General features: G+C 41.3%; 1 protein-coding gene across 7 annotated transcripts in view; it reads left to right on the top strand.

Annotated features, from left to right (window-relative positions):
• Positions 1-16,436, top strand: part of LOC149080951 (protein disabled-like) — a 122,185-nt gene that overhangs the window by 26,117 nt on the left and 79,632 nt on the right. The window contains exon 1 of one of the 7 annotated variants that reach the window (XM_089237660.1): positions 8,096-8,262. The exons of 3 other annotated variants lie outside the window; for them this stretch is intronic. The gene's annotated coding sequence lies outside the window, so the exon portion shown is untranslated. Of the gene's footprint in view, positions 1-8,095; positions 8,263-16,436 lie in introns of those variants that run through there. 3 more of the 7 variants (XM_089237655.1, XM_089237661.1, XM_089237658.1) reach the window with 3 other exon arrangements.

Raw genomic sequence — 16,436 nt, 5'->3', positions numbered from 1 at the left:
ATAAAATACGGAATGATCCACTGCACCTACACAATAAGTCGCTTCTCCGACACGTCGCCCTGGATTCGCATGCCTCCACTTTATTCGCAGCTGAAATCTTCCTTCGCTCCATTCGCAGCTGGAATCTGCTTTCACTTCATTCGCAGCTGAAATCTGCTTTCACTCCATTCACAGCTGAAGATATCTGCTTATTCTCGTTTGTAACTGAAAATGGCTGCCTCGGTCAATTGTAGCTGAAGATGCCTGCCTCCACTTCATTCGCAGCTGAAGATGCCTGCGTACATTCCATTCGCAGCTGAAGATGTCTGCGTACATTCCATTCGCAGCTGAAGATGCCTGCCTCCACTCCATTCGCGGCTGAGGATGTCTGCCTACATTCCATTCGCAGCTGAGGATGCCTGCCTCCATTCCATTCGCAGCTGAGGATGTCTGCCTCCACTCCATTCGCAGCTGAAGATGTCTGCCCACATTCCATTCGCAGCTGAAGATGCCTGTCTCCACTCCATTCGCAGCTGAAGATGTCTGCCTCCACATCATTCGCAGCGGAGGATGTCTGCCTACATTCCATTCGCAGCTGAGGATGTCTGCCTATATTCCATTCGCAGCTGAAGATGCCTGCCTCCACTCCATTTGCAGCTTAAGATGTCTGCCTTCGCTCCCCTCGAATCTGAAGTTGCCTGCCTCAGCTTCTTTGAGACAAATCTTACAGATCGCATGAGTGAGGCGCTGTTACAAATCACTCAAGTGACCTGCAGCACCTTCTCATTTCAGTTGAGTAGTCCGCGGTACGCATATCCTGATCGCTTAAGTGGCTTTCGATACGTTTACAGATCACTTCAGTGATCCACGGCACATTCACAGACAATTTCAGTGATCTCGACACATTTACAGATAATTTCAGTAACCGCGGCACATTTACAGATTACTCAAGAGGCCCTCGGCGCGTTTTCAAACCAATGAAGAGGCCACGCATTGTCCTGAAGATAGGGGAACCCCTTGCTCTATAGGCCAGGGGGGAAGCCTTCAATCTTTCTCTCGAGTCGACAGCACCTACACCCATCATCAAACGAAGAGCATCCTCACGGCTAACTTTGACAAAGTATACTCGAAATCTGCGTAATTGTAATCTCTGAATGCAATTTTCACAGGGTGTTCAATTGAAGTGTTGGTCACAAGTGCTTTGCGAGCACGAAATCGGACACCGGCGGGCCACGGTGCTTGCAAGCAACAGGTTGGAGATGGTTGCTCTTGGGCGATTGTTCTCAAACATTTACTGTTCACCTTGTGACTAAATACCGTACTTACCGTGCACCAATGGGGCTTTCGGCAGTAGATCTCCGTCTAACCAGCTTTTATTGGACGGTATAAAGATGATCACCGCAATTCAAATTACTAAATTAAATATTTTTTAAAATTAAAAAAAATAATAATTATATCAATTTTAATCAATATCATGAAGAAAAGCCGCGGAGTTTATATTCATTGTGTATAGAATAGAAAATTATGTATGAAAAATATTTCCCGTGTGTTGTGTTCTGTGAAAAGAATGAAAAAGGCTTTTCATTTAACACTTCATTGGGTTTGTATGTGTTTGCATTGGGACCCGCGGTTTTCCGCGTTGTATGGCTGGGTGGTGGTGGGGGGGGGGTGATCCCAATCATGCTCCGTAATTGCGAATGCGGCGGTGGCTCCTCTTCGATGTTTCTTACAGACTTCACGTAGAGAGTTATCTGCGGCTCTGCAGAAAATTTCTCACTGCATCCGACAGCAAATGAACTCACCTGTGAACGTTTGTATTTTTTTTGGAAGGAGTTGTTTTTCCATTATTGTGATCATTATCCGCGCCATCACGGTGAGATTGTTCGTGCATGAAATTCACCAAAACGATGAACCAATCGACACTTTTGAAGAAATGTTTCTCTCATCGTTCTTTCTATAGTATTTTGACAGTTTTTCAATCGCCTTCCATGATGATACGGGATTTCGGAAGTTGAAATAGTTCTAAATGGAAGGGTTTTTATACATGGGAAATATCGTTCGTGGATTTAATTATATACGTTGTCAAATGAGGAAGTGTTAAAGTTGGGAAAAACCAATAAAGAAAAATTTATTAAAAGTGGTCAAATGATTGTATTTTTCGTTTTGGAGAGATATTTTTTTTTTTGTTTTTTGAAAACGAGTAGCAAAGAGATTCCTGAAGAGTGTGAGACATTCTTAGATAGAATGGGTATGAAATTGCTTAGATTTTTTTCATTTATAAAGGGTTACAATGTTAACAGCTGTATCCACCATGTTTAGAAAAGCATAAACTATTGGTGTTTCGAGCTTCATTAACCTTCAACGCTTAGAAATTTATTTACGAAGCTTTAATGCTCAAAGCTAAATCCGCCATTGATGTTTAGGACATCATCAGCCATTGATGTTTAGGACTGCACGTGAGCCATTGATGTTTAGGACTGCACGTGAGCCATTGATGTTTAGGACTGCACGTGAGCCATTGATGTTTCAATGCTTGAAACTTTATTCACAAAGCTCTAATACTACTAAAAGCAACCAAGCCTAGGAGGGAAGACGTGGTCCAGGACCTGGCGCCTGGTCACAGAAAACAACAAAGGGCTCGCTACAAAGACATAATAAGAGCTACTCATAGACATAAATTTTGTGTAATAGGAATTTTTTAAATCTGTACATACTTTTTTTAAAATGTGTTTTATATTCATGTACTGTATTATATATTATATATGCATAATAAAGCACCCGAACACCACCCAGCCCCCTCATCCGGGACAATGGCTAAAATTGGCAATGGTCGATAGAGCCTCGGCGTTACACGGTATGAAATGAAATTTTTTAAGCATTTCACATATCTTCGATGCAACTTTAATTACAAAACTCTATCGCTCAAAACTGGATCCGCCATTGATGTATGAATGGCTACTTTCGCCATCGATGTTCATTTATCAGGCTTTAATGGCTGGAGCTGCATCTGCCATTGATGTTTAAGGCTTTGTAACCCATTCATTTTAATAACTTCATAAGCCATTGATGATTGGAGCTTCGTAAGCCTTCGAGGCTTACAACTTTATTCGCAAAGCTTTAATATTCAGAGCTGTATCCGCTATTAATGTATAAATGATTAGAACATGTATGATGTATGAATGGTTCAAGTTGCCTCTGTGATTAATATTTGAAACTTTTGCAGCCATTCGTGTTAAGAACTTCGTAAGCCATTGAAGTTGTGAGTTTCGTGAACCATCGATGCCTAAAACTTTCTTTACAAAGCTTTAATGCTCAAAGCTACATCAGCCACCGATGGTTTAACCTTCATAAGCCATTGATGTTTTGAGCTTAACAAGACCTCGACGCTTTGAACTTTGAAGGTCCTCGATATTTACAGCTTTGTATGTCGGAGCTTCGGAGGTTGGAGCTGCATCTGATATCGATATTATAAAATTGTAGGCCATGCTTTGAACTTCATAAGCAGTTGATGTTGTGAACTACGTAAGCTATCGACGTTTAGAGCTTCATTCATAAAGCCTTACTGGTTAGAGCGGCGTCAGCCATTGGTGTTATGAGCCTTATGAGCGAAGTCTAGAGCTTTAAATGCTTAGAGCTGCATCCATCATATATGTATGAACTTTATAAGGTACTGATGTTTTGAGATTCATGCCATCGAAATTTAGTCCTGTTATAAGGCTACGCAAATGAGAAAAATCTAGGATAATTTAGATAAATTTATCCAAATGAAAAAAATGGCAATTTCATAACGCATATTTCAACAAAATTATTAAAACATAGAATATTCTGAATTTCTACAAAATATTACCTCAACTTAATTTTCAAGGGTAAAAATTATCAATTCAGAATAACGCGGAAGGAATTTGCACATTTGTAGATCACATAATGTACATCATGTGATGGGTCATTATCACTACTCTTCCGGATCACGACCTCACATGAGGATTACATAATATCACTAATAATATATATGGTACTATAATTGAAATTAAAAACGTTCTATCTCAATAATTTCTCTCGTTTCACGATTCATACGCTGTTCACGGTCCACGACGAAAGCATGATAAAAAAAATAATCATCGGCCATGTTGGAATTTTCACAGATTTATTTTATTGCAATTAGTGATTCCCCCCCCCCCTTACACATCGCTGTGTTATCTTCAAAGATGCAGAAAACACCGACTTGGTTCCGGCTGGATACCGTGGTGTGTGGAACCAATTTTATTATCTTTTTCTCTCTCTCACGGTTTTCGTTCCAATCAGAGATTTCATTGCAAAATGCCATAATGGCGTACATTCCCGGTACTCGAATAATCTGTTTATTACTCCGAAAAGTAACACATAAAAAGTGTTCGTCTCACACCCAGGGGAAATTATTATGAAATTTTTCAAATTCTCTCTCACGTGATTTTTTTTTTTTTTTTTTTACCCATTACGAATCTTATTACCGTGTACGATTTTATAATGATTTTCATGGGAATGATACCACTGGCACCATGCAACACACGTTAGGCGTGTAATAATCACGGGAATTACGCGTCAGAAATTTGATCTAATTTACATAATTGCCGCATTAAAAAGCTACTTCTATTCGATCGCTTTAGCGCTTTGTTATTTATTTTTTTCCTACGCTGTGTGTTTGTAGATATTATAATTCATTACTTTTTACCGATGCGTTAAAAACCGATGTGTCGTTGTTTATAACTTTCATCCCAAATCATTGCTGTTTAGAGATTTGTTTCCACTCATCGTAGTTTAGAACTTCTATCCCAAATCATTTTCGTTTAGAACGTAGTCTCCCAAACTTTTTGTTCCATCGCCCCCTTCATCAGAAATATTTTCCTCTCATCGCCCCCCAACTCACGTAAACCCATAGGATCCTATGTTAAATCAGTAGGTTCTATCGCCCCCTTGGACCATTCCATCGCCCACCAGGAGGCGATATTGCTCACTTTGGGAAACACTGGTTTAGAATTTCTATCCCAAACCACTGTTGTTTAGAATTTCTATCCCAAACCATTGTTGTTTAGAATTTCTATCCCAAACCATTATTGTTTAGAATTTACATCCCAAATCATTGTTGTTTAGAACTTTTTTTCTAAATCATTCTTGTCTAGAGCTCTGTTTTGAAAACATTTATTGTTTAGAAATTTTTTCCCAAATCATTATTGTTCAAACTTTTTCCCAAAATCATTCTTGTCTAGAGCTCCATTTTTAAATGTTATCTAGAGCCGTGTTTTCAGTCATTGTTGTCTAGAACGTTGTTTCCAAATCATTGTTGTTTAGAACTTCTATCCCAAATCATTTTTGTTTAGAATTTCTATCCCAAACCATTGTTGTTTAGAATTTATATCCCAAATCATTGTTGTTTAGAATTTCTATCCCAAACCATTGTTGTTTAGAATTTCTATCCCAAACCATTGTTGTTTAGAATTTCTATCCCAAACCATTGTTGTTTAGAATTTATATCCCAAATCATTGTTGTTTGGAGCTCTGTTTTCACATGATCAATGTTTAGAACTTTTTCCCTACATCATTATTGTTTGAACTCTTTTCAAAAATAATTCTTGTCTACAGTTTTTCAAATCATTCTTGTCTGGAGTTTTTCCAAATCATTCTTGTGTTTAGAGCTCTGTTTCCAAATAATTTTTGTTTAGAACTTTTTTTATCTGAAATCAATGTTTAGAACTTTTTTTATCTGAAATCAATGTTTAGAACTTTTTTGATCTGAAATCAATGTTTAGAACTTCTGTACCAAATGATTGTCATCTAGAGCATTGTTTTCAGTCATTGTTGTTTGAAGCTTCTCTCCCAAATCATTTTTGTTCTGTTCTCAAATCATTATTGTTTAGAACTTTTTCCCCAAATCATTCTTGCCTGGAGCTCTCTGCCTTTAAATTATTGTTGCCTAGTTATTATTTTCAAATCTTTAAAATCATTGTTTTCTAGAGCTGTGTTTTAAAGTCATCGTTTCCTAAAGCTTTCTTTTCAAGGCAATGTTTTCAAATCATTGTTGTCTAAAGCTTTGTTATCAAATCATTGTTGTCTAGAGCTCTGTTATCAAATCATTGTTGTCTAGAGCTTTGTTTGCAAACCATTGTTAGCTAGAGCTGTATTTTCAAGGCATTATTTTCAAAAAACATTGTTACCTAGAGCTTTGTTTTCAACACATTGTTACCTAGAGCTCTGTTTTGAAAACATTGTTACCTAGAGCTCTGTTTTCAAAACATTGTTACATAGAGATCTGTTTTCAAATTATTGTTACCTAGAGCTCTGTTTTCAAAACATTGTTACCTAGAGCTTTGTTTTCAACACATTGTTACCTAGAGCTCTGTTTTGAAAACATTGTTACCTAGAGCTCTGTTTTCAAAACATTGTTACATAGAGATCTGTTTTCAAATTATTGTTACCTAGAGCTCTGTTTTCAAAACATTGTTACCTAGAGCTCTGTTTTCAAAACATTGTTACATAGAGAGCTGTTTTCAAATTATTGTTACCTAGAGCTCTGATTAGAAATCATTGTACGTAGAGCTGTGTTTTATAGGCACTGTTTTCAAAACATTGTTACCTGGAGCTCTGTTTTTAAATTATTGTTATGGTATTAATATATGCTAAACCCATGACCCACGGGCCAAATGCGGCTCTCGGGGTTATCTGATTATTCTGGCTACCTCAAATCTAATTTTGTAAAAATTAACAATACGCAGCACATTTTCTGATCGCTTAAGTGACCCGTGGCGCAATTCCAGAGCATTTAAGCGGCCCGTGGCACATTCACAGCTCACTTAAGTGACTCGCGACACATTTACAGATCACTTGACTGACCCACGGCTCAGTTCTAGGACACTTGAGTGGCCACAGTTTTTATAAAGTACTTAAGCGGCCCACCGCCACCACAAAGCTCTACATCACATAAGTTACCCACGGCACATTTAAAGATTACTTAATTGATCCGCGGCATATTTGCGGATAACTTGAGTGACTCGCGGCACAGTTCCGGAGCACTTAAGCTGCCCGCGACACATTTCTAGGGCACTAAAGCGCGTCCCCAACTCATTTCTAAAACACTCAAACGGCCTGGACATATTTCCAGATCACTCGAAGGATCCGCGGTACATTTAAAGATCACTAAAGTGGCTCCACAGAGGACTTATCAATAGTCAGTTGAGGCGCCCACAAACTAGGGGAAAGTCTTTTCCCGTTTTTGGAGCACCCAGTAAAGATACCATTAAGAATATTTCATATTTTAAAGGGTGGTTGATGACGTAAGCACCATTCAATCCCCCGCCCCACGTCATTAAAAGTTAGCAAACCCAAGACCCCCCACCCAACACTATCGGTGCTGACGTAATACTTGAATGACCCCCCTTATATCAATGATGACCCCCCCCCCTTTCCATGGCCCCCACAAGCGGTGGGCTGACAAGGCTCCAGCCCTGGGACCCGGGATAATTTTCATAATTTTTTTTGCTTTTTCACGCTATAAATTCATCATAAAGGGGTCCGTGAAAGTCTGGTCGGGGGGGGGGGCCCGCAAAAGATCCCAGCCTAGGGCCCTACTCCAGGATGTGGGGGCTATGCCCCTTCCCCATTAATGTCGGGAAAATTATAGGACTTTATCGAAAAATTCTACATGATGAAAGTATTCAAAAAAAAAAAAAGAACAGCAAAACTGGACGTTCACATCGTCCCGCAAGGTTCAATGACTGTAGTTACGGACAGTGTGCAAAACGACTGATTTGTCCGAATTATTTATATATATATATATTTTCTATGCCATAAAAAAAGCCCTACATGCAGGGTTTCTTTTTCAACACATAATGTGTCGGCACGCACAATTTCCGTTTTTACAGAATTCCGAAAAAAAAAAAAAAAATCCCGAAAAAAGATCAGACACAGAATACGCGAATATTATCGAAACCGGAAAGAAAAATCCATAATGTTGGTCAGTTTCAGTCCGGGGCGGCGCCAGACGTCTCGGATATCTGTCACCAAAGCAGTCACTTGGCGCCAGGATCCAACAGAAAAAAAGTCGCCGAGTCAGCCAACGAGTTAGTTTGTGTTTTGGTTATTCAGTAGTATATCGTACGCCGACAGTCGGTGCGTGGTAGCGACGACGGCGACTAGGATAACGGATTTCTCTCTCACTTTTGGTCAATTTCTTTTCAGAACAGTGTCTGCCTACAGTGTGTGTGTGTGTTCTGTGTGTGTGTCATTTTCACATGATAATTAAAGAGGAAAAAGGTAAAGAAAAATTTATATAATTTTTAATAATTCGTAAATTTCTACAAAACGCCGAATTCTTCGATCTGATTATTAACTATTTTTCAGATTAAAGTAGGAAAATTTTAAATTATAAAATTCGATTGGAAAATGTATAAAATCTGCATTTTAAAAATAGAAATTTGATCATTTCCAAATAAAGTTATCAAGAGAGATTTTATAGTCAGTGGTGAAAATTCTGGTTATAATTATCGTAATGGTTTTTCTTTATAAGTGCTTTTATATAATCATTTTTTTTTTATGTATCTCATTGGATGGTATTGTGTGTAAGGAGAGGCGCCGCCGACATTGGGGGGGGGGTCCGATGAAAGTTGCTAATCGTCCCGTATATACGGGACTCTAGCGCGTACGCGGAAGAGGGAGGGCGCATTGATTTGTTTTTTTTTTTCAGAGATTATTGGTGGGAGTTCTCAAATAGCCTCAGCCCCCCTGGGTTCTGGTGCCTACTGTGTAAGTTTAATTCATGTTTACATGGACGTATGTAATTATAATTATCTAAGGCAGCTCAGACCGGATTTTTTTTTTTCGGATCTAATGGTTAAAGCGGACCTGATACTGGGTAATATATTATTTCAAAACGATTGCTCGATGTTGGTGAAAGTATGCAAATGTTGTAAAATGTTGAATTAAATTAATTGCATGCAATAGTTATTGTTAATCATTAAGAAATGATTAATGTCATATTCAGTGCAAATAGTTTGCTTGCAAATAGTTTGTTTAAATGCTTGTCTCTCCGAGAGAGGCAGGGGGGTGATTTATCCGGAAACCGGCCTTCTCTGAGAGGTGGCCTTTCCCGACAAGATTTCTAGTTCCGCCCCTGGGGCTTTTACAAGGGGTTTTTCAAACTGTTCGCTGTAACGGCAACTTTGGGGTTCCAAAATTTGCACTTGTCTCTCTCTCCTTTTTGTTCTGTCTTCTTTTTTCTTTTATCAAGATAGTGCCTAAAACATATTTGCTCAACCTGTGGCCTGCGGGCCAAATGTGGCCCTCGAATTGATCTGATGTGGTCCGCGACCTCAAACCTAATTTTATAAAAATGAACTGAACGGTAAATTTGTAGATCACTTGTTTCTCAGCCATCTCGTTGGGCATTTTGCCCGTTGTGGCGTTGTATTTGTATTTGTATTAAGTGGCTGCGATACATTTCCAGACCACTTAAGTGACCCGCGGCTCATTTACAGATCACTTGAGTGGCCCGCGGCACATTTTCGTATCACTTAATTGGCCCGCGACACAGTTCCACATCCCGTCAAGTGACCCGCGGCGCATTTACAGATCATTTCGGTAACCTGTGGTACATTTCCAGATCACTTATGGGACCCGCAGCATATTTACAGATCACTCGAGTGACCAGCGACGCAGTTCCAGATCACTCATGTGACCCCGCGGCACATTTTAAAATCGCCGCAGCACGTTTTCAAACCAATGAAGTGACCCACGGCACATTTTCAAATCCCCGCGACACGTTTTCAAACCAATGAAGTGACCCACGGCACATTTTCAAATCCCCACGACACGTTTTCAAACCAATGAAGTGTGACCCGCGGCACATTTTCAAATCCCCGCGACACGTTTTCAAACCAATGAAGTGACCCGCGGCACATTTTCAAATTCCCACGACACGTTTTCAAACCAACGAAGTGACCCGCGGCACATTTCAAATCCCCGCGACACGTTTTCAAACCAACGAAGTGACCCGCGGCACATTTTCAAATCCCCGCGACACGTTTTCAAACCAATGAAGTGGCCCGCACTCTCACAAAGGTTAGGCACCGTTGACCTAAAGAGAAGTTACCTCTGAAGCGCTTCACAAATTCGGAAAAAGCTCGCGCCTCTTTTAAGGAAACCGGTGGTTCCCCCAGGGAGGCGCGTTTCATCGGTTGAGAATCCTTAATAGTGGTTATTATCGAATAATCATACGACCAAATAAAACCTGAATCAACAGTGATATTATAATCCCCCGGATCTTGGATTATCCTGTTAATCCGGATTTATCGTTGGATTAATTTTATCTCATTTCGTTCATTTTCCATGAAATTCAAGTTCATGTTGCATTTCTCTTTAATCCCAGTCGTACTGTACGATATTATCGTATTATGAATCTACGAGTCGGGGTATGCATTCGGATATGAACTTGTATACGGTGGAGTCACGTTATTGTTACCACGTCCAATTTCTGACATAAACTGCGCGCAGCTGGTGGAATAAGGCGAGCGTATCGAGCTGGCCGGGTGGCGAATAATAAGGTGAGACGTACGAACTTTGAAAATGTATCATTTCAAACCGAACACGGTCCATGCTCTATCGCCATCGGGCAATTTTAGCTTATCCCGAATGGGGCTGGACAGTGGCAGATTTATTGTTGGTAACATGACCAAAATAGTGACCTAGAGAGAGTGTGAAAGCATGCGCTTTGACCAAAAAGAGTGACCTAGAGCGTGTGAAAGCATGCGATTTGACCAAAATAGTGACCTAGAGAGTGTGAAAGCATGCAAGTGACCAAAGGAGTGACCTAGAGCATGTGTAAACGTGTAAATGAGGAAAAGAGTGATCTATAAAGCAAGGAACCGTGTCAGTGAGAGACCAAAAAACCATGCATTACCCAGGGCCGTCTTAAGAGCATCATGGACCTCCGGGCCAAATGATTTTTCTAAGGCTCTACCAGGCAAGTTTTCGAAAATCTCAACCATATTTAATTTTTGTGAGGCCCTCGGGGCCGTGCCCGGGTGGGGCCATGCCTTAAGACGGCACTGGCATTACCTTCTAGCGCATAGTTTCCCAAACTTTCTGTTCCATCATCCCCCTTCTTCGGAAATTTTTCTCTCTCATCGCCCCTCTCCCCACTCAAGTAAACCCTTAGGATCTTATGTTAAATACGTGGGTTCTATCCCCCCTTTGGACCATTCCATCGCCCACTTTGGGAAACACTGCTCTAACATGTCGTTTCCAGACGCACCTTGCTGCCTGGACCAAAATCCTCTTGGACCTAAATAAATGTAGATGAACCTTCCACAACACCTTGTTCTTTTCCTTTCCAGACCATCTTGCTGCTTCCCGGACCCAAAAAAACGAACCCCCTTCCGGATGTAAGCTGGTGGTCACGTTAATTTGACTCGACTGTGTGTATAATTGGATTTTACGAGAAGAAAGTGACTTGAGAGGATATAATGTGTGTGTATATATCATCTATCATATATCCGTAAGCGTTATTTTTTGTGTGTTCGTGATACTGAGGAAACTCCGTGTTGTGTAGCGCGAATCGTGAATAATTTCAGTTTCTGTCTCTCTCTCTCTACACGGGAGAATGGTAATAATGTCTTGTCACGCCGGATCGCTTATTGAGCGAAAACGTGGTCCAATGGCACTCCAAGTAATAATAATAATAATAATAATAATAAAATAATGTTCGGTGACCGTGTCCTTTACCATGACCATACACACATACACATCGCATGAGCTCAACCATATTTCGCGTGCTCTTTCTTCCCTTCTCTTTACATGTAAAATGACAATAATCACATGATGTCGGTCATCTACGTACGAAACGAAATGACAGGACATGCTTTTGTTTCCGATGTTCATGTTATGCTGAATTACGAATTTTTTTCCCAAGTCGAAACGGGTATTATTTTCATGTTGTTTTTAGTATTATTTAATTTGATGTCCGAAGTATACTGGATTCATGTAATGTCAAGGGCGACAATTAGGGGGGGGGGAGGGGAGCAGGCGGGTGTCGTGCCCCGGGCGCTGGACCCGAGGGGGAGCAAATTTCATTCTGAAACCTCTCCAACATTACGGGGGGGGGGGTCAAAATGCGCTTTGGCCCCAGGTGACCAAGCATCTAGTTGCTGCCCCGGAGAGTGGGGGGTAGTCTTCTGAACCTTTTTGGAAGGGCCTTCACATTTTTTTTCGGTGTATCAAGATCATGCCGATAAGCCCTAGATATCTGGAGCGGTGGTTCTCAAAAAGTGGTCTGTAGCCTCGCGGATGTCCACAAGATGTCCCTATGGTATCTGTGGGATGTGTTCCTTCGGGAACAAAATTGAAATTTAATGGAATTATGAAAATTCTGTACACCATTCTCACGAATGGTCAAGTTGAGGCGAGAGTAGGATGCTCGAATATCACAGCGAAAGAAAGTAGTGCAAGATTCGTTGGTTCAATCCCCGAGATTGGCAAAGAGGATATATTTCCCTTTCCCCTCTCGAACCGGAGGTAACCATCGATAGATGGCACCTTCCTAGTTCCCTACGCCAAGTTCCCGAGGTACACAAAAAAAAAAGGTAAGCGATTAGGGGTACCTGTACAGAATTCAGGGGGGGGGGGGGTATTAATATGTCAAGTACCAAGCGCACAATTATGGTGCACCAGTAGTGAACGCCGCTTTGCTCTCACAAAGCAGGTTGAAGATGGCTGCACCCATTGAAATGTGCAGTGAGCTTGCGTGTTCCCCTGGAAATGCGCCAGAGGCTTGCTTGCTTATCGCTAGAAATGCGCAGGAGGCTTCCTTAAATCTCTGCGAACCAGAATAACGTCGAAGTCTCGCTCGTCACTAGAAATCCATAGGTGACTTCCCCCGCAAATCGGAAATACGTCGGAGGCTCGCTTATCACCAGTTGGAATGCTCTGATTTTTTTTCAACTAATTTTTATTAAGGTCTGATAATGATAGGTTTTGCTTCAAGGACCACAAATGATGATATCAAGGGGTCGATGCTACCTACATCCACGGGCTGAGCGTGCATGATCGTTAGAGATATGGGAGTCAATTAAACCCGTAATTTCGGGAGGATTTGGACACATCATGATTTTTTGTGAGTCTTTATACGAGGACTAGGAACTAACGGACTTAGTTCGAAAACGATGGCCAATTAGCAGGGTTGAATCCAAAGACTTTTCTAGGTCAAAACGGCCTTTAAGATGCGACATCACGTCGGGCTCATCAATCGATTTCAATTAATTCCCTATTGAAATAATTACCTCAGATGAATTTTTCTCCCCCTCACGGTGGCAACGACCGATTATCGATGTATTATTTAAATGATACGTGTGACACGCGTATTGAAATCGACGTAGATGTTTTAGGCACATGTCATGCTTATGAATCATTTCGTGGAGAATTCCTGATCATGTTTTTTTAGGAGAGTGTTTCATTCATTTTCCCTTGTATTGATACGACGTTATTGAGCCATCTGCCGAACAATGGTGTATGCGCTACTGTATATGCATACCTACGATTTTTGCAGTGTTGTTATTATCGGTAGACGAAAACAGGACAGAAGAATGTGCCATTTTCCCCCTTTGCACTGTTTTAACCCATTGTGTCTCGCTCCTGGATCAGTGACTGTTTCCGTATCTGCGTCATTGTAACGTCTATGCCAATCATCAAAAGAAGAGCGCCCATCAAGCTCATGGAATTCCTTGAATGTTACTCGTTGGCAATGCGCCGAAAGCTTCCTTATTTCCAGAAATACTTAATAGGAGGCATACATGAATGCTTTGGGAACCAGAAATCCGTCGGAGGCTGGCTTAAGATCACTAGAAATGCATAAGCAGCTTTCTTATCAATAGAAGTGCATAGGAGAAGTCCATAAATCTCTGGAAGAAATTGGAAACACATCGGAGGCTAGCTTATCATTAGAAATGCATAGGAGTGGGGCGGGTGGGCTTTCGTAAATCCCTGGAAACGGGGAATACGATAGAGGCTTGAAACTGGAAATACGCCGGCGGCTTGTTTATCACTAAAAATTCGTACGTAACCCATGTATCTTTGGAAACCGGAAATACATTGAAGGCTTTCTTATCACTAGAGAAATGCCTAGGAGGAATCCCTAGAAACAGGAAAAATATCGGAGGCTCACTTATCACTATAAATTTAAAGGTGGCGTCCATACATCCTTCGGAACTGAAATCTGTCGGAGACTCACTTATTATTGGAAATGCATAGAAGGCTTCGATGAATCCCTAGAAGCAGGAAACACGTCAGAGGCTTGTTTATCTCTGGAAATGCATAGGAGGGCTGCTCCTTATTTATTTCTTGCCTTCTCTTGAATCGCCCCAGGCCAATAAATCACCCCTCCAGACACATCACCTTGGGTGCACGCTTATCCTGGGCTAGAGTTCTTTCTTGTGAGGGTTCTATGCATGACAGTAAGACCAAACACGGGCCCCAAGCTCTGATTCTATGCATTCCCCGCCCCCCCCCCCGCATCACTGGTCCCCGAGACAAGTGAGGTTCTTTTAGGGCTGCAACTACAGGAAAATCCTGTAGTTGCTGTGTCCATTTCGGTGCCCCCTCCTAATAATTTTTAAGGGGGAAAAAATGAATTCGGCGCCTTCCCTGATCCAGTGCCGGGGGAACCAGAAAATCCCTGTCCTCTTCCAATTGTGGCCGTACACCTATACATACTCGAAAATCATAGCACCAGATATCATCATGTAAGACCTCCAATGGACACGAGAACCGTTCCTTGGGCTAGGAGTGCCCTGGGTCTATGGACAGCATAGGACACCACTCCCTAAAAATACCCCCGGACCACAAGGGCTGTAGGTAGAAAGACCCCCCCCCCCTGCTGCAGAGCATTAATATTATTTTAAAAATTACGTCCACCGAATCGCTTCCTCTCGCTCAAAGAACTCTGAAAAAAAATTCTGTGGCTCTTCACCACTAAATTAACCGAAATTTTCCGAGTAATTGCTTCCCTTGTACCTTTTTTGTCAACATTTCATCGATCAAACTACGTGACGACGAGAGCTTCCACTGTATGCACACACACACACATCTGTATTCAATTAATTAGTATTCATGAGCCATTCTGGTGCCCGAGAGCGTGGCACTTCTTTTTGAACAGACAGAGCCAGAGCCATTTAATATTCAATTCTCTTCATGGAACCGCATTCCATCATGTCTCGCGCTAAGTCTTTTTTTCCGAAGCGTGTCGTTGTCATCACCATTACCGTAGTTTTTTTTTAAATGGCGTACTGTAAAGTCAATGGTGCGGCTTTAATAAGCCAGACCGTCAAATAGTTCCAGAATAAATGCGATCCTTGGCATTTTTTTTTTCTCTTCTTCTCGTGGTTTCGACTATTTCCTGCTTTTTTCTTTTCATGAAAAAAAAACTTCATTAAATGAAATGACTATATATATAAATAGTGAATGGGTCTCCCTCCCCTTACAATGAAACAGTACGAGTTGAATAACCTATTATTAAGAATGGAAGGGGGGAAGGAATTGCTTTTTGTGCATTTATATATTCTTATGGTATTTAGAATGGATGCAATATCGCAATCGTCAGCTCTCTCTCTCTCTGTGTCGAGCAAGTGCTCATTACTCATGGAGTCGTTTTCGTTTGTCACTTTGTTGAAATCCGACCCACTTAAGCTGAATTTTTCAGTAGGTCTATATTGTTAAGAGAGGGAGATTCGGAGCAAGTCCCAGACCAGTGGTCCTCCTGCTTTGGAGGAGATAACACCACCCCCCCCCCCTCCACCTTGTGGTCCAGGAATAGCACATCACATCTTAGTGTAGGGCTTCTAGGCTTTGGTAGGCCTCCGGGTCAGACTTTTCACGAAAAAGAAGAATTGTGTCGGGCTCCAAGACTTGATCCCTGTCAGCCCCACCTTTGTGGGGAGGGGGGGGGGGGTCACGAGCAGGACCGGAACACTAACGGGATGGAGGCAACTGCCTGGGTGGTAAAATTTAGGGGGGCGGCTATTTTAGGTGGGAAACTAATAACACCGTTATAAAATTATCGAATTTTAAGGTTGAGGGGCGGCAAAAACCATAGTTATACGGCCCTGGTCATGGGTCCAGGAAAATTAAATAGATGCGAAGAAGTGAAGTGAAGAAAGATTTATGGCGGGACCCATCTGTTTTCAGACATTAGCCGCCCTCAAAATGGGCTCCTTTGGTAACCTGTGTGAAGGGGAAAGACGAGATCGTATTTGTATGTGTAAAGTGAAGTGCGTGTATGTCGGTCAGAAACCAAGAATTTTGACAAAATCGGGATCTCACAATTAAATAATTATAGGCCTTTAAAAACTCAACATCTCCTTCCGAGCCGGTTAGTATTATTAAAAAAAATTAAATAATTTGGGCAGGAAAAATGAACTGCTTGACGACGTCATCATGCTCTG

The sequence above is a fragment of the Pholcus phalangioides genome, unplaced genomic scaffold, assembly GCF_987345545.1.
Source record: "Pholcus phalangioides strain wild (caught in Gottingen) unplaced genomic scaffold, Ppha-v1.0 ptg000010l_1, whole genome shotgun sequence".
NCBI classification, from domain to species: Eukaryota; Metazoa; Arthropoda; class Arachnida; order Araneae; family Pholcidae; genus Pholcus; species Pholcus phalangioides.
Note: the sequence above shows the minus strand (reverse complement) of the source record. Positions and strands in the feature narration are given on the sequence as shown.